We start from the raw sequence: 18,340 nt of genomic DNA on the forward strand, positions 1-18,340 counted from the left end.
AAGATCTATTTATTTTTGGAGAGAGAGTGCGTGAACATGTGCAAGTAGGGGGTGGGACAAAGGGAGAGAATCTTTAAGCAGATTCCCCACTGAGCAGGGAGCCTAATGCAGGCAGGGCTCGGTCTCATGACCCATGAGGTGATGACCCGAGCCAAAACCAAGAGTTGCCACTTAACTGACTGAGCCACCCAGGTGCCCCCTTGGGGATTTCTTTTATTTTGGTATTAGACTTTCTGTACTGGTCCTCTAGAATATTTTTAACTTCTGTTTTCCATATCTTTGTTTTGTGATTTTACTCTCCAGAAGATTTTCTCAACTTCATCTTTCAATCCTTGTATTGAGGTTTTTTTGTTTTTGTTTCTGTTTAGTTTTTGTTTTCAAATTTCTGCTACTAAGTTGTCAATTTCCAAGAGCTCTTTTTTTTTTGTCCTCTTGGTGTTTTCTTTATATAGCATCCTATTTTCATTTCATGGCTGTAATTTCATTTCATTTTTGTGAGAATATTAATGGTATTACCCTCCCACCCTGCTCCCTGCCTCATATACTATCTATTTCCTTCAAGCTGGTGTGTGTGTGTGTGTGTGTGTGTGTGTGTGTGTGTGTGTGTGTGTATTGTGGTCTGTATCTTCATTAGAGCTTTCCCAAGATGTCTCTGAATGTCATCCTTGGCTGTGTGGTCTAATTAAGGGTGGGGATATTGAGAGGGTGGGTTAAAAAAACAAAAAACAAAACAACTGTTAAGACCTTGACTTGGTAAGTGAAGAAGGCCATTCACGAAAGACCACAGAGTATATGATTTCATTTATATGAAATTTCCAGAATAAGCGAATCTGTAAAGACAGAAAATAGATTAGTGGTTGCCTGGGGCTGGAGAGTGGGGGGGATATGGATGGAGTGACCGCAAATGTGTGATGCTTTCTTTGGGGTGATGAAAATGTTCTAAAATTGATCATGGTGGTAGTTGTAGAACTCTGTGACTATACTAAACACCATGGAATTGTACACTTTAAAAGAGTGAATTGAGTGAGTTATATCTTAATAAAGTTTAATATTATATCTTAATAAACCATCCCAGCGGTGATGGTTGTACAGCTCTGTGAATATACTAAAAGCCACTGAATTGTACACTTTAAAAGGGTGAATTGAGTATGTGAGTTATACCTTTATGAAGCTGTCAAGAAAACCCCAAAAGCTGTCTTTTTTATGTTCCCCGTTAACCATACTGGGTACTCCCGGACCAGAGCCACTCTTACTTTTTATTATGGAAAATTCCGAAGACTACAAAGTAGAGAGGATAGTGCATGGAATCCTTCTATCACCCAGGTTCTCTAGTGATCACTTCGTGGACATTTTTGTTTCATCCGTGTCCCCTGACCCCCTCTCCCCAGATTATTTTAAAACAAAAACTGGACATTCCTGTTTTATGCTCTCTAGCATCTGAGCCTCTAGAATTCTGTCAGTGAGGAGAAGGATCTAAGGGTTTAACTTCTTTTCAAGCAGCTTTCCCTGTTTTCTTCATTTTCACATCCTGCCCCACTGTTCCAGGAGCTCGCAATTACTGCCAGCCCTAGGCCTGGTGAGGGCTCTGTGGTTCTCATCAGCTGCACACTCAGCGTTTCCTGCCTCTGGGTTAGGATTCAGATTTCTTGCGTCTGCTGTCAGTTACTACTTGTTCGTCTGCTTCCCAAGCTTCCAAAATTTGACACCATTATCTTTTCTTTCCCTGAACTTGAACGGTTTTGTTATTAAGACAAAAAAGTCTTCACTGGATTTTTGTAGGGTTTCGGGAATAACTGAAGTTAGACGCAGCTGTTCAGTATGCTACTTTCTCAGGAAGATCAGCTGCTGGTTTTTCTCCCCCCAGTTTTGCTCTATCCTACCTGATTCTACTCAAACCTGGAATCCTATTTACAGATAGATGGATAGATAGATGATAGATAGATAGATAGATAGATAGATAGATAGATAGATGATAGATAGATAGATAGATAGATAGATAGATAGATAGATAGATAGATAGATTTGTCAGGAAAGCTCCTTTCCAATCTTCTGAGAGCTAGGAGGAATCTTATTTTAACATACCTCTCTTCCGACCTGAAGCCCAGGCAGAGTTAAGGAGCGCCTGCCTTCGTGCCTCGCTGGCATTTTGCACTCACCTCTTGCTACAGAATTGTTTGCTTGCACTTTGCTGCACTGCAGTTTGTTTACCTGCCTGTCTTCCCTGCTGGCCTGTGAGGCTGGACTTGGGAGCAGGACTCTGTCTTGTTTCTCTCTGTATCCTGAGCACCAGTGCCTCACTCCCAGTAAACATTTGTTAACTCACAGACTGCGTAATTGAGCACTGCACCTCCAGGGTTGGGACAGACAAGCATACAATGCCCCCTTACTTCTCGCCCCTTGCAGGCACTACTGTTTGGTAAGTATTAAGGAGGGAAACATGCCTAGACGGCTTGTTATGCAATGCCGTTCCCTTTGCTTTTAAGTCTGGTGTTTTTTTACCCAGTCAGCATGTTGGAGAGGGAGGGGGGCTGTATATGAGTGTAAACATCCTACCATAGAAGGAATGGAGTCTGCAGAGATGCGTTCTTTCCCCCCCTCCCTGGAGAGAAAGGCTTGTGGTCTGCACACCGTTTCACACTAAAAAGGAGTCATTTTGTTCTGTCTCAACAGCTACTTAGTTCTCCAAAGTCTCCCCTTGCTTTATCCTTTTGGACCAAGTGCCAGGAGAATTTTTAAAATTGCTGATTACTTTGTTTAAAAAAATCTGATGTTAATATATTATCTAGGAGAGGCCCTGTTCAAATGCAAACATACAACTTTAAAAGGGTAGCAGTAACCTCTCTGTTTCTTCAAGTACCTTCCTCACAATGCTACATATAGCCTCCAGGGGGAAAGAAACAGAACTACTGGGCAGACAAATTTGGGATGCTGGATTCAACACACTTAAATAGGGTTCCGTACTTCAGGACTTGTCAGAGCCTCCCTGCTGTGCGGTGTGAATCTCCTAGAGGGGCCTGCAGTAGGCTGCGGTTCCTCAATTTACCTTACTTTTTATCAGAGGAGCAGGAGCATTTTGGTGCTAGGTTTTGTGGAAAACACACATTTCTGGAAACAGCCCCTCAGCTCTCTGAGGTCCATTTGAAATGCCACTTCCTCTAAGGCTTTCCTGAATTTCCCCAGAGGTATATAATCTTTTTCTTCTTTGAATTATCTTGCCTTCATCTGTCTAACTGTCTCCCTACCTCTTTGCTTATCCCCCAGTAGATCATAAATTCTCTGTGCATGTTGGGTCACTTCTGCATCTGGGACATTACCTTGCACAAAGATACTTAAGAAACGTATGCGGTCCTGCACTGGTGTCTTAGCTACGTCATCCTCGGAGTTCAGAGGACACTGTCACAGGTGCGAACTCAAGACAGCTCTGGAGCTTGGGACCCTCACTGATCACTGATATGGATGGAGGAGAGGGCTCACAGCAAGGACACAGGGCCAGTGTAAGAGCCTGGCCCTAAAGGACAGACTAGGAAAGCAAAACCAGGAGATGCTGAGAATATAAATCAAATGTACTGATGGCTGGTTATATGCCAGACACCTGTGGCCAACTTTGGATGTTTAAACTTAATCCCATCCCTTCAAGTAAGTGATATTTTTGACATCAGAATGATGAAGTAGAAGTAAGTACTGGGACGCTTGGGTGGCTCAGCCAGTTAGCGTCTGCCTTCGGGTCAGGTCATGATCTCATAGTCTTGGGATCAAGACCCATGTCTGGCTCCTGCTTAGCAGGGAGTCTTCTTCTCCATCTCCCTCTGCCCCTCCCCCGTGCTCGTGCATGTTCTCTCTCAAATAAATAAATAAAATCTTAAAAAAAAAAGAAGAATAAGAAGAAGAAGTAAGTACCTATATGCACCAGGCACTGTGCTACTGGGGACACAAAGATGAATAAAATTCAGTCTTTTCCTTTCAGGAGCCCTTGTTTTATGGAGTAGATAGTCCTGTAAGTAAATAAGCAATGGGGTGAGTGCAGTGATGAAGCTATGGTTGGGGTAATATGGGAGAACCTACCTGAGCAAGGTGGAATTAGGGTGCAGGAACTGAAGGGACCAAAAGACAAAGCATGTGGTGAGAGATAGCATGATGACTTCATTGTCACCAGCATAGGAAATGTGAGGTAGGCTAGGAGTGAGGAGAAGCTGACAGGATATTGTGAACAGGTTGAAGCATTTCAGACCTGGTTTTAAAAGCCATGGGTTTGTAGAGTTTTCAGCCAAAGAGCAAACTGTCCAGCATGTTTTAGATACATACCCTGGTGGTGGGAGGAGGTCATATTATTCCCATTTTCTAGGTAGGAGAGCTGAGTTTCGGAAAGTGACTTGCCCAAGATTACTTAGTGTGTTAGAGTTGGAACAGAGCCACAATCTCAAGCCAGATGCACCTTGATCTTTGTTCAACTAAGCTACCTCTCAGAGTAACAATGGCCAGCAACTGTATTGAATTTCTGACTGAAAAGTTACTCTTACTCTCACTCTGATACTTGAATCAGAGAATAGTTTTAAGACTTCATATGATCAAGAGCCAAATTAATGTGGTACTAGTTCTTAGTGCTATAAAAGTTCAGAGAAGGAGAGATCAGAGAGCAATTCATGGGGGAGATGGCATCTATATCGTCCTGAAGGAAGAGGTAAACTAGACCAGGTGATGTGGAGCCAGGTGTGAGAAAGGCGAAACAGAGAGGCGAAACATCTGGGAAACAGATGACAAGAGGCCACTTCTTGGCATCATCACAGTCATTCGCTTGCTGAGATAGCTGCGTAAAGAAGAGAGCAACAAATGACCTTGTACCTCAATTCCCATCTTTGCTTTTGCTGAATGTAAACACACAACTGGCATTAAAAACATATTTTTACGTCCTTATTACAGTCTCTAGAGAGTTTATTCAACAGTGTGCCTTTACTGCACTGTGATTTATCTCAGTGTCCCTGTCCTCTCCTCAAACCCACTCTGAATATATAAGCGAAACAATGGAAAGTCATACAGCTAATAGAACCACAACCAGGTGTGCAGATAGAAATGACATTTGCCAGTCTGTGGGATGAACAGAGCTTGCTTATATAGAACGGGGTGTATGTTTGCGTTGGTGCTCCAAAGTTATCTTAAGATTCCTTCTAACTCTGTTCTGGTTATCTTCAGAGCCTGGAATTGGGATCTTTTGTAAATGCTACTGTATTATATTACAGTCAATGGTGTGGCAAAAAAAGGATGCACTTAAGAGTCAAAACAGATCTGGATTAGTATCCCAGCTCCCCAGACTACCAATTCTTTTACCCTGGGTAAATTATTAATTTTGTTAAGATTAAGTCTTTTTTTTTTTTTAAAGATTTTATTTATTTATTCGACAGAGATAGAGACAGCCAGCAAGAGAGGGAACACAAGCAGGGGGAGTGGGAGAGGAAGAAGCAGGCACATAGCAGAGGAGCCTGACGTGGGGCTCGATCCCGTAACGCCGGGATCACGCCCTGAGCCGAAGGCAGACGCTTAGCCGCTATGCCACCCAGGCGCCCCTGTTAAGATTAAGTCTTGTAGATTTTTGATCTTGTAATTATGCCCCTTCTCTCTGCCATCATCAGATTTACCTTCATCACTGGATAATTCTTAGTGGCAAATAAACATGCCCCTGTATTTCTTATCTGAAAATAAACACCCCCCCGCCATCTGAAAACCGAAAATGTTTTCTAATTTGTTCCTTAACTATTCCAAAATAAATCTGTTAATTATTTTATACTTCTGTTGACATTATACCCCCTCTAGCTGTCTTCAAGTTCCTTTTCTCAGTAAAATGTACAGGTTGTCCCTAGTTTGGGTTTTGACGCCTTTCCCTCACTCTAATCTCTTCCCATTTTTCCACCAGGGCTATTCTTGTCATTGTTAATCAATGAATGACCTTCACGTGACCAGGTCGAAGGCCACTGCTTTCTTTTAATCTTATTCCTTTCTCAGCAGCATTTGACGAAGTCGATTGCTGTTTTCTTGGATGCTCTGCTTTCCTGGTTCTCTTCCTACCTCTCTTGGATCTCCTTCTCTTCTCCCCCTCTACATGGTGATGTTCTCCATGTTCTGAAATGGCCCCCTTCTCTTCTCTGAGATACAGATATCCTAGTCTAATGCAATGACTTTCAACAGCATCCATTTGCTAATGACCTTCAAATATGTATCTTTATCCTCAACCATTCTCTGGAACTCCAGGCTCATGTCCAGTTAGATGCCTAAGAGGCACTGCACATTACACATGGCTGTAAGAGAACTCTGACTTTGTCTCCACCCAAAACTTGTTCTTCCTTCAATCTTCCCCACTTCAGTAAGTGGTGCTAATATCCCCCCAAGTGGTCAAACCAAAATATCCAGGCATTACTTTTGATTTGTTTCTTTCTTCCCTAACATTATCCATTCCTTCAGTGAGTTCTGTGTTTTCTGTCTTCAGAAACATTCCCAAACGTATCCCTTCCCACCATCTCCACCACCTGCACCCTAGTCCACGCCATATCATCTGCGACCTAGACCACTTGCAATGATCTCCTAACTAGACTTCTTGCTTCTACTCGTAGCCATACCATAATACCCTCCATTACAGAGACCACAGAAATCGTTAACACTGTTTCTCAGTTTGTGCTACACTCCCTCCTCTGCCACCTGCCCCCCACAGGTGGCCTCCCATTGTACTCGGAATGAAATCCACACTCCTCACCCTGACAGACCAAGGTCTCTGTGACCTGCCCCGTGTCACTCACTCAGCCTGCTTCTCACTGACAGTGCATCAGCCTCACTGTGCTGGCTTGGGTTCCTTGAACTTGCCAAAGCCTATTCTCATTTTAGGGCCTTTGCCCTAGTTCTTCCTTCAGCGTGAAATACTCTTCTTCCAATCTGCATGTGCTTGATCTTTCTTGTGCAAATCTCATCTTAAATATAGCCACCTCAGAGAGACCTTCTCTGACATCCCACTCTGTCTAGTCACTCTGTTCCCTTCCTATTTTAGTTCTCTACTAGTTCTCTACAAGTGAGAACTTGGCACTATCTGATATTTTTCTTGTTCATTAATGTATATGTTCATTTCCCCATTCATTCATTGCTCTGTTTGTTGCCCAACTGGAATGTATACTCTCTGAAGTGTGGGAACTTTTTCTGTTTGTTTATTGCTGTATGCTCTGCTCCTAGATCAGTAGTTGCTCACAGTAGATGCTCACTTAGAAATATGTGGGTTGGGGGAATATGTTTTTCTCATCTGTAGAATGGAGAGGCTAATACTTACTTATGTCTCAGAGTTGTTTAGGACTTACAGTATCAAACTTGAAAATGCACGTGAAGTGAATAGTTCTGTGTCCAGCATATTTAATAAATAGAAAATATATTATTTTTAAGTATCTGGCTTATCATAGACACCCAACAAAGATTAATCCTCTTTCTTTCTTATAGTCTGGGTCTCCCGTAGTATTTTATATTGAGATAGCCTGCATTCTCAGCAAGGTGAAAGGTACTCCCCAATCAGCTACGACACTACATTTTTCTGAAGAAACAGTTTAAAAAGTACTATTCAATGAAAGTCAGCATCAGCTAGTTTAGAACCATTATTAATGTCACTTCCCCTAACATACACAGACACTGCGTTATAACAAAGTTTGGCTTTCTCCTGGGAAATTATAATTTTCTTCTTCTCTTTGGTTATATGATCTTTCCCAATTAACTGTCCTTAGAGTCGAAGTGTTTTGGGATTTGATTTCTAAATCCTGGTGTTTAGGTTCTGTGAAAAGTATTGCCAGCTTTGTGTGTTCTGATCAATTTTTCTTTTGCATTTATTTAATAAATATTTAGGGTTGACTGAGTGCCAGACAATGGAGATACAGTTAAGAATTCATAGGGGCCTCCGTCTTGAAGGTCTAGTAGGGGAAGTAGCATACATGAATCAATGAGGATAATAAAGTGTCTATGAAGAGTCTTAATAGAGCATAGCGGAGGCACAAAGAAGGGAGTGGCTAATCCACTTAGAGGGGGAAGGAAGGTTTCAGAGATCTGTGGTTGCTCACCAGCCAACAAGGAGAGAATGGCCATGTGGGTAAAGGTGTGGAGGAATGAACCTGCCTTGGGGTCTGCACTCTGGGAGCCTGGCCTGTGTGCATGATCGCGGTGGCAGTGGTAACTCAAAGGTCACGAGAAACAAAGCTAGAGAGATGGGGGCAGAGCGTGAGTCATGGATGGCTGTGTGTGCACTGCTAGAGAATTTGAACTTTCTCCAACAATAGCAGGAATAGGAACAGCAGGTAACTCTTACTGAGTGCTTCCTATATGCCGGACTCTTTTTTCTTTGTTCTTTATTGATTCCTTTAATCCACACCACAACCCTATGAAGTAAGTACTGTTATTATCCCTGTTGACAAATAAAGAAACACAGGCACCAAGAGGATAGGGAACTTGCCCAAGGCCATTCAATTCATAAAGGGCAGAGGCAGGACTCAGTCAGGCAGTTTGGCTCCAAAGTTTGCCCTCTTCACCCGGGGACTGGACTTCTCTCACGGCTTTGTGTGGGCAGCCCGGAGCCCCTGAGGAGATTTCAGTGTGGGAATGACATGGTCAGATTAGTTCTGTGGAAAGGTTACAGTGGAGTTGCATTGCCTCTTGGACCTGGGTTAGTTTCTAAAAGCCTCTAAAATGCAGTTACCTTTGTCCTTGAAGTGAGGCGTATTTGAGTGAGGCTTGCTGTGCAAACAGTAGCATCTCATGTCTCCCTCAGCTCAAGACAGCAGCTTTTCCCCTAGCCTTGGAACAGAGGGCAGTCTTTGGTAGATGCATGTACGAGATGAATAGTCGGTTTGTGTGGAGGGGCCCTGTTGTTCGAAAAGCACAAAAGCGTCACACTCCTGCAGAAATTGAGCCCCTCCGTAGCGACAGCCGACTCAGCCTCCCCTCTCACTCTTTCCAGGGCCTACACTCACTCAGCGGGCAGCAGAGCTCATGCGCTGCTTGGTGATTTTTCCCTGTCTCTGTGTCTCTTCGTGGAAGGAGTCCACGTGGCCTGGATGTGGAACAGGGGCAGCTGCTGCCAAGGTAGGAGAGGTTGGCCCCAGTGAAGGTCAGGACAGATGAGCAGGAGAATAAGGATGTGAGAGATATAAAGGAGGCTTAATATTCTGGACCTAATGGCCAACTGGATTTGTTCCCTTCACGCTTTTTTTCTGATGTGAAAACTTGGTACACTGTTGTATTTTTTTTTTGTTTTCAAAGTCTGGTAAAATTGCTTCCGGTTTCCAACAATGTCAGCTTTGGTAACACAATATTCTCCCTGCTCCTGACTTATGGCTACTGAAATAGGCCTGAGAGTCTCTGCAAGTGTTGAGAGGGACTTCAATCAATCCATCTGTTGTGACAACAGTGCAATATGCCCTGTTTTTGTTTACAAACAGACACTGTGTTAGGTACATTCTCCTGATAGCGCTTGAGAAAACCCACTGCTGTGTTCTCTTGATGGTCTTATGGGAAGTTCACTGATTTTTTTAAAAAACTGAAACGATTTTGTAACTGCTTTAAAAACACTGACATGATCACAGGGATAAAAACCAAACCAAACCACCCAGTGCATAGGAAAAAGAGACAGGGAGGAACACATCAAAATGCTGACAGTGATTGTGTTCCTTTTGGTAATTTATTTTCCCCTTTTCTGTGTTTCCTATGTTTTAAAAAATGTGCCTGTGGTACACACAAAATGTCAAAAACTTGTAAAAAAAAAAACCCAAAAAAGGACAAAACTTAAAAAATAAAAAAGCTCTCTGTAGTCCCATAATTCTAACATAACCCATTCTTCCTTTTGAAATGTCCTTGTTCACATACATGCTGATTCTTCATAGCTGCAGTTTTGTATGTTTTTATTTTATAGCCTGTTGTCAACATTATTTCATATTTCCACATAGTTTTCATAATTGGCATTTCTAATGGCTGCCCTGCATTCCATGGTGTTGATGTTCCATACTGAACTATCCCTTGTTGGACATTTGGATCGTTTCCAGTTCTTTTAGATAAGATGTAATGAACATTTTTGTTCATTTAGCATTTTGAGTTTGTTCAGTTCTTTCCTTAAAGTGAATTTGCAGCGGTGAGCTCACTGCACGAAAGGTTTGAACTCTGTTACGGCTTTTGCTTTGTACCCAGTAAGAGCCTGTTTCCTAGAAGAGCAAATTGAATGTGGATGGTCACTAGCTGTGTGCATGTGTGTCTGCCCCATGTTTCCCTCACTGGGATTAAGCCTCAATGATATTTTAATAAGGTGTATTGTCTCTAAATGTCATGTTTATTCAAGAAAATTTAGAAAAGATATAAATTATATAAAGAAGAACATAAACTATCCATAATCCCACTACTCAGAGGTAAGGTAAGCATTTTAAAAATGTATTTCCTTCCAACTATGTATTTCATAATGTTACATCATGTGGCTCAAAGGAAAACCAAAACAAAAATATAACCCTCTTCTCTGTTGTATAGAGGTTTTACTCCTCTCTCTGTTCTCGGGGCAATTCTAAGTAATGAACTTTCCTGTGAATAAATCTTTGTACACATCTTGGCATCATTCCTTAGGAAAATTCCCAGAAGCAAATTGTTGGATGAAAGAGTACGGATATTGTTAAGGCTTTTGATGAATATTGAAAACTTGCTGTTGAGGAATGTTATGCCATTTGATATACTCACCTGTTTAGAAGTCCATGGTAGCCTGGCTGGGTGACAGCGGAGCTTTGGGCTGGGCCTGATCCAGCTTGGTGCGGGAGGGACAAAGGTGGTGCCAAGGAGGAATTCAAGCTACATTTCTGACCGAACATCTGCAGGCCTCGGTGACAGATGGCTTATGGCATGCTGTGTGTGTGTGTGTGTGTGTGTGTGTGTGTTGGGGGCCATGTTGAGGAAGAGTTTCATGCAGGAATTTGCCAGGATGCAGGTAAGATAATTTATAGGGAAGTACTTAGCAAACCTGAGGTGCTCTATAGCTGTAAAAGCTTACTGATAGTAATAGTAACTAAGAAATCTGCTCTTGCCCCACAGGGCTGTTTCAAGGATGGAATGGCTGGTATGTGTAAAATACATAGGCCCTACACAAGTAGTCATTCTCTTGAATGACACAGGAACTGGGCCAAACTTGAGACGAATCTTGGGAGAATTCCTGTATTTTATTCCCATCCATATGAGTCCCAGACCATGTGGACACTTGCTTTCCTTTCACTTTTTCTCATGCTTCTAGTGAGGAGGGAATCTGTTTCAACAGCTGAAGGAAGGGTCCAGCCTGGAATGACAGTCTTCTGGCAGGGAAGGAGACACCTCTGTCCTGGAAGGGCTGTGGGTCCCTAAGACTAGGGAAGTGCTTGATCCCACTTGTGGGCTGCAGCCCTGCCCTCTGGCTGCCCGGCAAGGCTGCTTTGTGTGCTCGGCCTGGGGGAGGAGACTGAAGATGCCGATAAGGAGGCCTTTCCGGTCCAGCCAAACAGGCGCAGGAAAGCTTCTGCAGAGGAGAGATTAGACGCAGTCCCCAGCTTAGAGGACACAATGGGACGGCCATTGGAATGAACCTCCGGAGCACTTTGAGGGCGCTGTTGTTTATTGTTGGAGAAGGACAGTGGAGGGAGCCCGGCCTGCTTGCGCGGAAGACGGAAACAGCAAGTTGGGTCTGGAAAGACCTTTTTTAGAGCAGTTCCACAAACATGTTTTGGATACAGAAGCTCCCCATCTTGGAAAGGCATTAATGAGCAGGAAAGGTATCTTTCTTTTCCCCCAGGAAACAAGGTGCCAGTATTTCCTGGTGCATCCAAGACTCTTTGGCAAGCACCTGCACCCGAGGGCTATGTTGCAAACAAGCTAGCTCTGCCTGGGGAGCTAACCGAATGGGGGCCCAGGTGGCTGCGGCGCAGTGGCCCTCTCTCCTCCTCTCACCTCTGCGGAAGATCAGACCTGTGCTCAGTGCAGGAACGCTGTCTCACTAGGGAAGGTGAAGGAGCACTATTACTCCAACAAGAGAATTCAGACGTTGGCTGTGGGGAGTGCCGATGAAATGCTGCTTCATGGGTTAACTTTCATTTTCCTTACTTGCCTGGTATCCCAAATCTATTGTGTGTTTCTGGGAAATAGGAAGATATAAAAGGTGATATATACAAAGAATAAAATAAAATATTTTATTGTTTTGCTTTTTGAAAATTATATTGTGGAGATCTCAGGCCTACTTTATTTTTTATTATGTCTGAAAAAATATTCCTAAGAGCTGCTTTTGAGCTCCCTCCCCTCTGTGGGTGCATGGCAGCCTCCTCTGTGCTATGCCTGTGGCCTTGCCCAGGAGGGATTTATATTTGCAGACCTTGTCTGTGCGGGTGGCAGCTCTGAGTTAGAGTCAGGGGACCCGGGGGTGTGCTCTTCTGGTTCTGTTTCACTGCTGCGTGGCCTGGGGCAAGTCACTTTTTCGATTTCAAATCCCATCTCTGTAAAATGGGAAGAAAAAGAGGCTCCTCCTTCCTCAGGAGGATTGTGTGTCAGAGGGCAGTGAGTAATTTCTGAGCCATGATTCATGAGACAAATGTCGGAGAGTTTTGTTTTTACTGGTGAAATAAACAGACTGTGGTTCTCTCCGGTGGTTTTGGCTGCCATGCGATGGTTGCTCGGTTTTGAGGGAAGTTGGTATGAAAGAATGAGCCCATCATGTAGGAACTTACTGGGCTGGGACATGGTTTAATAGAGAAAGCTGTGGCACACAGTGAGCTGGGAAAGGCAACCCCACAAGCTGGGTGGGACATTCCTCTCCCATCTAGCAAAGGGTGTGCAGCAGAGCAGACAGAGAAAGACTGAAAGATAGAAACAGAGCGCCCCGAACAGATTTTTTTTTTTTTAAAGGACTTCTCTCACTGTATTAGGAAACTGTCTTGCCTTGCAAGCAGACTGAGTGGAAGGTCGGAATACAATTTAAGAGTTGGAGGCTACCCTCCTTTCTACAGCTAGAAATGACAGCCTCCCCAGAAGCAAACACTGTTGCTAGTTTTCTTGTGTCTCTTTCTGGAGATATTTTATGCTTATGCAGAGAAATAATTAAATGCCCCCTTTTCATACTATGCACGCCATTTTCCGCCTTGCTTCTTTCACTTGATGCATCTTGCAGATGTCCACAGCATGGTATATTGATGTGTAGTTTTCATAATATTACAACTGTTTTCCTGTTGATGGACTATTAGGTTGTTTTTCCTATTTGTTACTACAGACGTTGTTGTAATGAATATCCTACCACATGTGTCTTTGTACATGTGTATTCTGTAAGTGTAGGATAGATTCCGAGAAGTGGAATTGCTGGGTCAGAGGGTTTGTAATAGCCTTTTTAGTTTTAAATCGATAGTGCCCTCCATAGAGGGTGCATTGATTTACCTCCTACCGGTGGTAACGGCCCCCCATTTCTTCATACCCTCTCCTTCATGGAGTGAACTCTGCCAGTCTGAAATGAAAAATGGCTTCTGATTTTGAATTCATTATAGTTTTATTATAAATTATCATCTTCATTGTTTAAAATGATAATTTATAATTATAATCTTAATTGTTTAAAAATACAATTTATAAGTATGAATTATACATTAGAGCTTGAATTTACTCTCAGGAGTAAAGCTGATCATTTTAAAAAATATGTAAGTGCCATTTTTATTCCCTTCCTTATAAACTATCTGCTTGTGTCCTTTGTCCATTATTTTCTACTGACTTATTCAATTTCTCTTATTGATTTGTAGGAACCCTTTCAGCATTTAAGGAAATTAGCCTTTAGTTATATGTATTTCAGATATTTTAAGGAGTTCATCTTTTCTTGTTCTGCCATGAAGGGTTTTTAAAAATTTATTTAGTCAAATTGGTCAATCTCTTTATTTTATGGCCTTGATTTTGAGTAATTCTTAGAAAGCCTTCCCCACTTTAAGATTTTATATAGACCATGCTTTCTTCTCGTACTCTTATGTTTTCATTTTTCAAAATCCAGATCTTTAATCCATCTGGAATTTATTTTAGTATAAGGAGTGAGATAGAGTTCCAACTTAATTTTTTCCCAGGAAGACGTGGGTTTTGAATCCTGGCGGTTTTACTCATTAGCTATTTAATTTTGATGGAAGCTTACAGTGTCCTTTTCTGTAAGCTGAGGATAATAATAACAGTACCCACCTCCCAGGATTATTGTGAAGCTTGAATGAGTACAGACATGAAGAAGAGCGGCTGGCACATAATAAGCATTGAATACGTGTCAGCTATGATTATTGGTATTAACAATGATAGAATGTAAACTCCTTATGTCCTCGGTGGCGAGGATGGGGAGGCCACGTTGCAACTCACTAGTGTGGGACTTAGGGTGACACTTCATTACCTCAACTCTCAGTTTCCTCACTTGCATAATGACTGATAAGAAGCAGCTCGTGAGATTGTTGGCAGGTGCAGATGAGATCATGTCTGCGACCATATTTTGTGAACGGTAAAGGGCCGGGTCGGAGTGCTGGAGTTTATGACCTGCTGACTGAGGAGCAGCCATGGCACAGGTGGGTGTTTGACATCCCTGGCCAAGGAGAATAATTAACTTGCAATAACATGAAATTAGCAGCTTATGTCAAGCAAGTGAGCTTGCAGCAGTTGATTATGGTAATGTTTAGTAATTGCCGTCTAGTAATTAAGCACTAATGAGCTTCCTGAGACAGAACCTTGTTAGAGTGAAAGATCAAACACTTTGAATTCAGTGTCTACTTGAACGTGGCCCTGGAATATGCTGACATGAGTGTCTTGTTGAAGCATGGTCCTGTCCTAAAGGACGGTCGGGGCAGCAGATGTGTAGGGCACACACACACACACAACCCCCCCAGCAGGCAGGTGCTCACGTGGAGATGGATGTACAGGAAAGGCCACACTGCTCTGAGACAGCCCAGAAGGGAGAGACTCCCCTGGAGAGCGCGCTCTATGCCAGTCTGAACCTGGTCCCTGGAGTCTGGCCTAGATTCTCAAGTACCCAAGCTCAGTAATGCCTTCTTCAAATGTTACTTGTTGCCCTTTTTTATTCCTCCGTTTGCTGTTTGGGATTCATCAGGCATATCTTGTTTCTCATGCCCTGCTGATCTCCCTCCACAGCTTCTGGGTAGGCGTGATACTGTGTTTAGGGCCTCTGTTTCTAGTAGATCTGACTACTCAGATTTTCTCTGGGTAGGATTGCCCAGTAAATTTGAATTTCAGATAAACAACTAATAACTTTTTAGTATAAGTATGTCCCATGCAATGTTGGGGTTACACTTACATACTAAAAAATTATTCATATGCCCCATGCAATATTTGGAACAAACTTACCATATGAAAATATGTTTGTTGCTATCTGAAATTGAAATTTATCTGGGTGTCCTCTTTCTCCTTTTCCCTTCTTTTCCTTCCTTTTCCCTCTCTTCCTTTATTTTGTTTTCTTTCATGTAGCAACCCTACCTGGGTGGCAACCTCATTTCAAGCGTTATAAAATAACATTTACTCCACTGATGTTTCATAGAGCCCTAGAAGCCAGAGATTTTTTTTGTTAAAAGGTGTGATATAAGAAAAGAATTCTCAGCTAAAATCACATTTGGTAAATCCTGGGTTAAATAAAACCAGTTTTCTTCATTATGGGAATTTTTTGAACTTTTAAGTCTTTAAGGTTGGGTTATAATATTTAGTATTTCTGAAAATTATATCACTGTGAAGCTATCCTCTTGCCACCCCTTTTGTGAGTATTTAGGGTCATAGGAGCAAATGTTGAATGAATGCTGAGGGCCTTTGGTAATTAGTTCTATTGGTAGATCGTGAGTTCTGATTTTTGGGTTTGGGGAAAATACCACTCTATGGAAAACAAAAAATTTTGTACAATGTTATAGTTGTTTTTGTTTTTTAAATCCATACACTTAAAAATCTACACCCATACAGGTGAGTGTATGTAACCAAAAAAACCTAGAAAGATGTATACCAAAATGTTAACTATAATTATCCCTAGGAGGGGGTTTGCTTAGGGAAAGAGATTATAAATGATTTTCTCTTTCTTTTTGTTTGGCTGCATTTTCTGCAACCAGTATATATAACTCTTCTCATATATGACTTTTGTCAAATATGACATTTGATTATTGTATTTCTTTAAATATCACTTTCCATGTATTATCCTATTTGCCCCTGAAGCAGCTCAGTGATAATAGATTCTATTATCCCCATTTTATGGATGAGGAAACTTTATACAGCTCTTCAGCAAACCCGGGTCTCTCTCTCTTTTTTCCTTAAAGATTTATTTGAGAGAGAGAGAGAGAATGGGGGGAGGGCAGAGGTAGAGAATCTTCAAGCAGGTTCTCTGCTGAGCACAGAGCCCAATGTGGGGCTTCATCCCACGACCCATGAGACCATGACCTGAGCCCAAACCAAGAGTTGGACCCTCCACCTACTGAGCCACCCAGGCACCCCCGACCCAGGTCTCTTGATGTCAGTACCCATGCTGTCTCTTTGGTATGAGAGAATGGCAGCACACGCTGTCCAGAAGGACCATGGTGCCTATACACCCAACCCCTTTAGTTTACTGTTCAAGGTTGAGACTCTGAAAGGGAAAAGGATTTAGTGAGACACATGGTTTTTGAACAAGGACAAATCCCCCAAAATATCATTTTCTGGAGCAGGGCTGGGGGAGGGGATCAGGCCTCTGTTCACCAGAATCCTTGACTTTATCTGTTATACTGAGCCCTGAAGGACGAGGGGAAAAATGTACTGATGTGCAACAGTGAATACAGTGTCTTTTTTTTTTTAAAGGTCACTTTGATAAATGGTTTATGTTGCCAAAATCACATTTTTAGAATTTTTTTTTCTTTACATAGTACATCTTGTTGCCTATATCTTTTCTAAACTCATTTTTTTTTTCGTTTCTTTTTTTGGGGAGGGGAGGAGGGAGGGGCTGAGGAAGAGGGAGAGAGAGAATCCCAAGCAGGCTCCATGCCCAGTGCAGAGCCCAACGTGGGTCTTGATCTCCAGACCCTGAGATCATAACCTGAGCCGAAACCAAGAGTTGGGCACTCAACCAACTGAGCCAACCAGGTGCCCCTGAAATCATTCTTTTCTTTTCCTCATCTATTTTTCCTTTTTTGAATCTTATTCATATGTCCATTCATTTTGAGCCATTGTGGTGATTCTGATGTTTGGGGTTTTGCTGGTTCATCTGAGTGGTGTTCCTGTTTATTGCCCCTGTTGCCCAGTACTTAGTCACATGGATAAATGAATTGTGGGAGTGGTGTTTGGGGGAAAGTCAGCATCCAGCTCCTAAAAGAGATCTGGGCTTGGAAGGCACAATGAGGAGCAGTGCTTGTATGATCTGGAATCAGTGTGTGGCCCTATGAGTGTGGGTGTGCTGCTTCACGAGGAGGGAGATTCTAGAATATTGCAGCTCACAGGGGTTGGGTTTCCCTTCAGTTGTGCCTGCAGCTCTTAGGACAGGTACAGCAGCAGTGCTGTCTATCGTAGGGCAGGGGACAGCAGCATCGTATTTCAGGAGGAGCCAGGTGATGCCTGAGCTGTTACCTTACTTCCTGATCAGAAGGGCTTCCTCAGAGCATAGTTTTCAGAGAATCTTGTGCACGTTTCATTGAGCCATGTGTTTCCTATTAGAAACGGAACAGTAACCACCACAGGTAACCCAGAATTTACAGTCCAGCCTTAGTCACAGACGGTCTGCATTTTAAAGAGACCAAACACTTCCCCCACCCCCCAAGGTTTATTGAAAACACACATGCACACACAAATAAACAAAAATCCCCAAACCATTCAACAGAGCATTAAAGTAATTTCTTATAGAAAGGAGGAGGGCCTTGACTTGTCTTCTGTGGCTCTCTCTTTCTCTCCAGGTGGTAGCCGCATGAGACCTGACTGTGAGCATTGACTCAGACCGAGTAACTCTTCCCCTTCTTTTCCTAAAGGTGCAGAATTTGGGCACTGTAAACCTCTTAGGAGCCCTGTTTCTCAGGCCTTTCTTTTTGGACATTCTCCTCTGAATGCTCTGCTTTATGTCTTTGACTTCTGCCAAAGATGGAGGAGTAAATGTGTGGCAAACAACCTAAGCACAGAAGGATTCTGTCCAGGCCTCTGCTCCCTGTTCACTGGCTGATGAAAGCCGTGAGTTGTGGTCCAGGTGGGGCCCACAGAGCCTCACGCCCTCCTGCTATCCTTGTCCATTTCCCTGAGTTTTATTTTCTTTACACTTTTAACAGCTTTCTTGAATTTTAATTAACATACCACGTCCCTAAGTTTTTATCTGGAGTCTGTCCTTGATTCTTATTTAAAC

At 42.7% G+C, this 18,340-nt stretch overlaps 1 protein-coding gene across 6 annotated transcripts in view; it reads left to right on the forward strand.

Annotated features, from left to right (window-relative positions):
- The window catches only part of RAB30 (RAB30, member RAS oncogene family), a 73,617-nt gene that overhangs the window by 37,547 nt on the left and 17,730 nt on the right, over positions 1-18,340 (forward strand). For 3 of the 6 annotated variants that reach the window (XM_034666246.1, XM_019806113.2, XM_019806112.2), the window contains exon 1: positions 11,011-11,777. The exons of 1 other annotated variant lie outside the window; for it this stretch is intronic. The gene's annotated coding sequence lies outside the window, so the exon portion shown is untranslated. 2 more of the 6 variants (XM_034666247.1, XM_034666248.1) reach the window with 2 other exon arrangements.

Source organism: Ailuropoda melanoleuca, chromosome 8, assembly GCF_002007445.2.
Source record: "Ailuropoda melanoleuca isolate Jingjing chromosome 8, ASM200744v2, whole genome shotgun sequence".
NCBI classification, from domain to species: domain Eukaryota; kingdom Metazoa; phylum Chordata; class Mammalia; order Carnivora; family Ursidae; genus Ailuropoda; species Ailuropoda melanoleuca.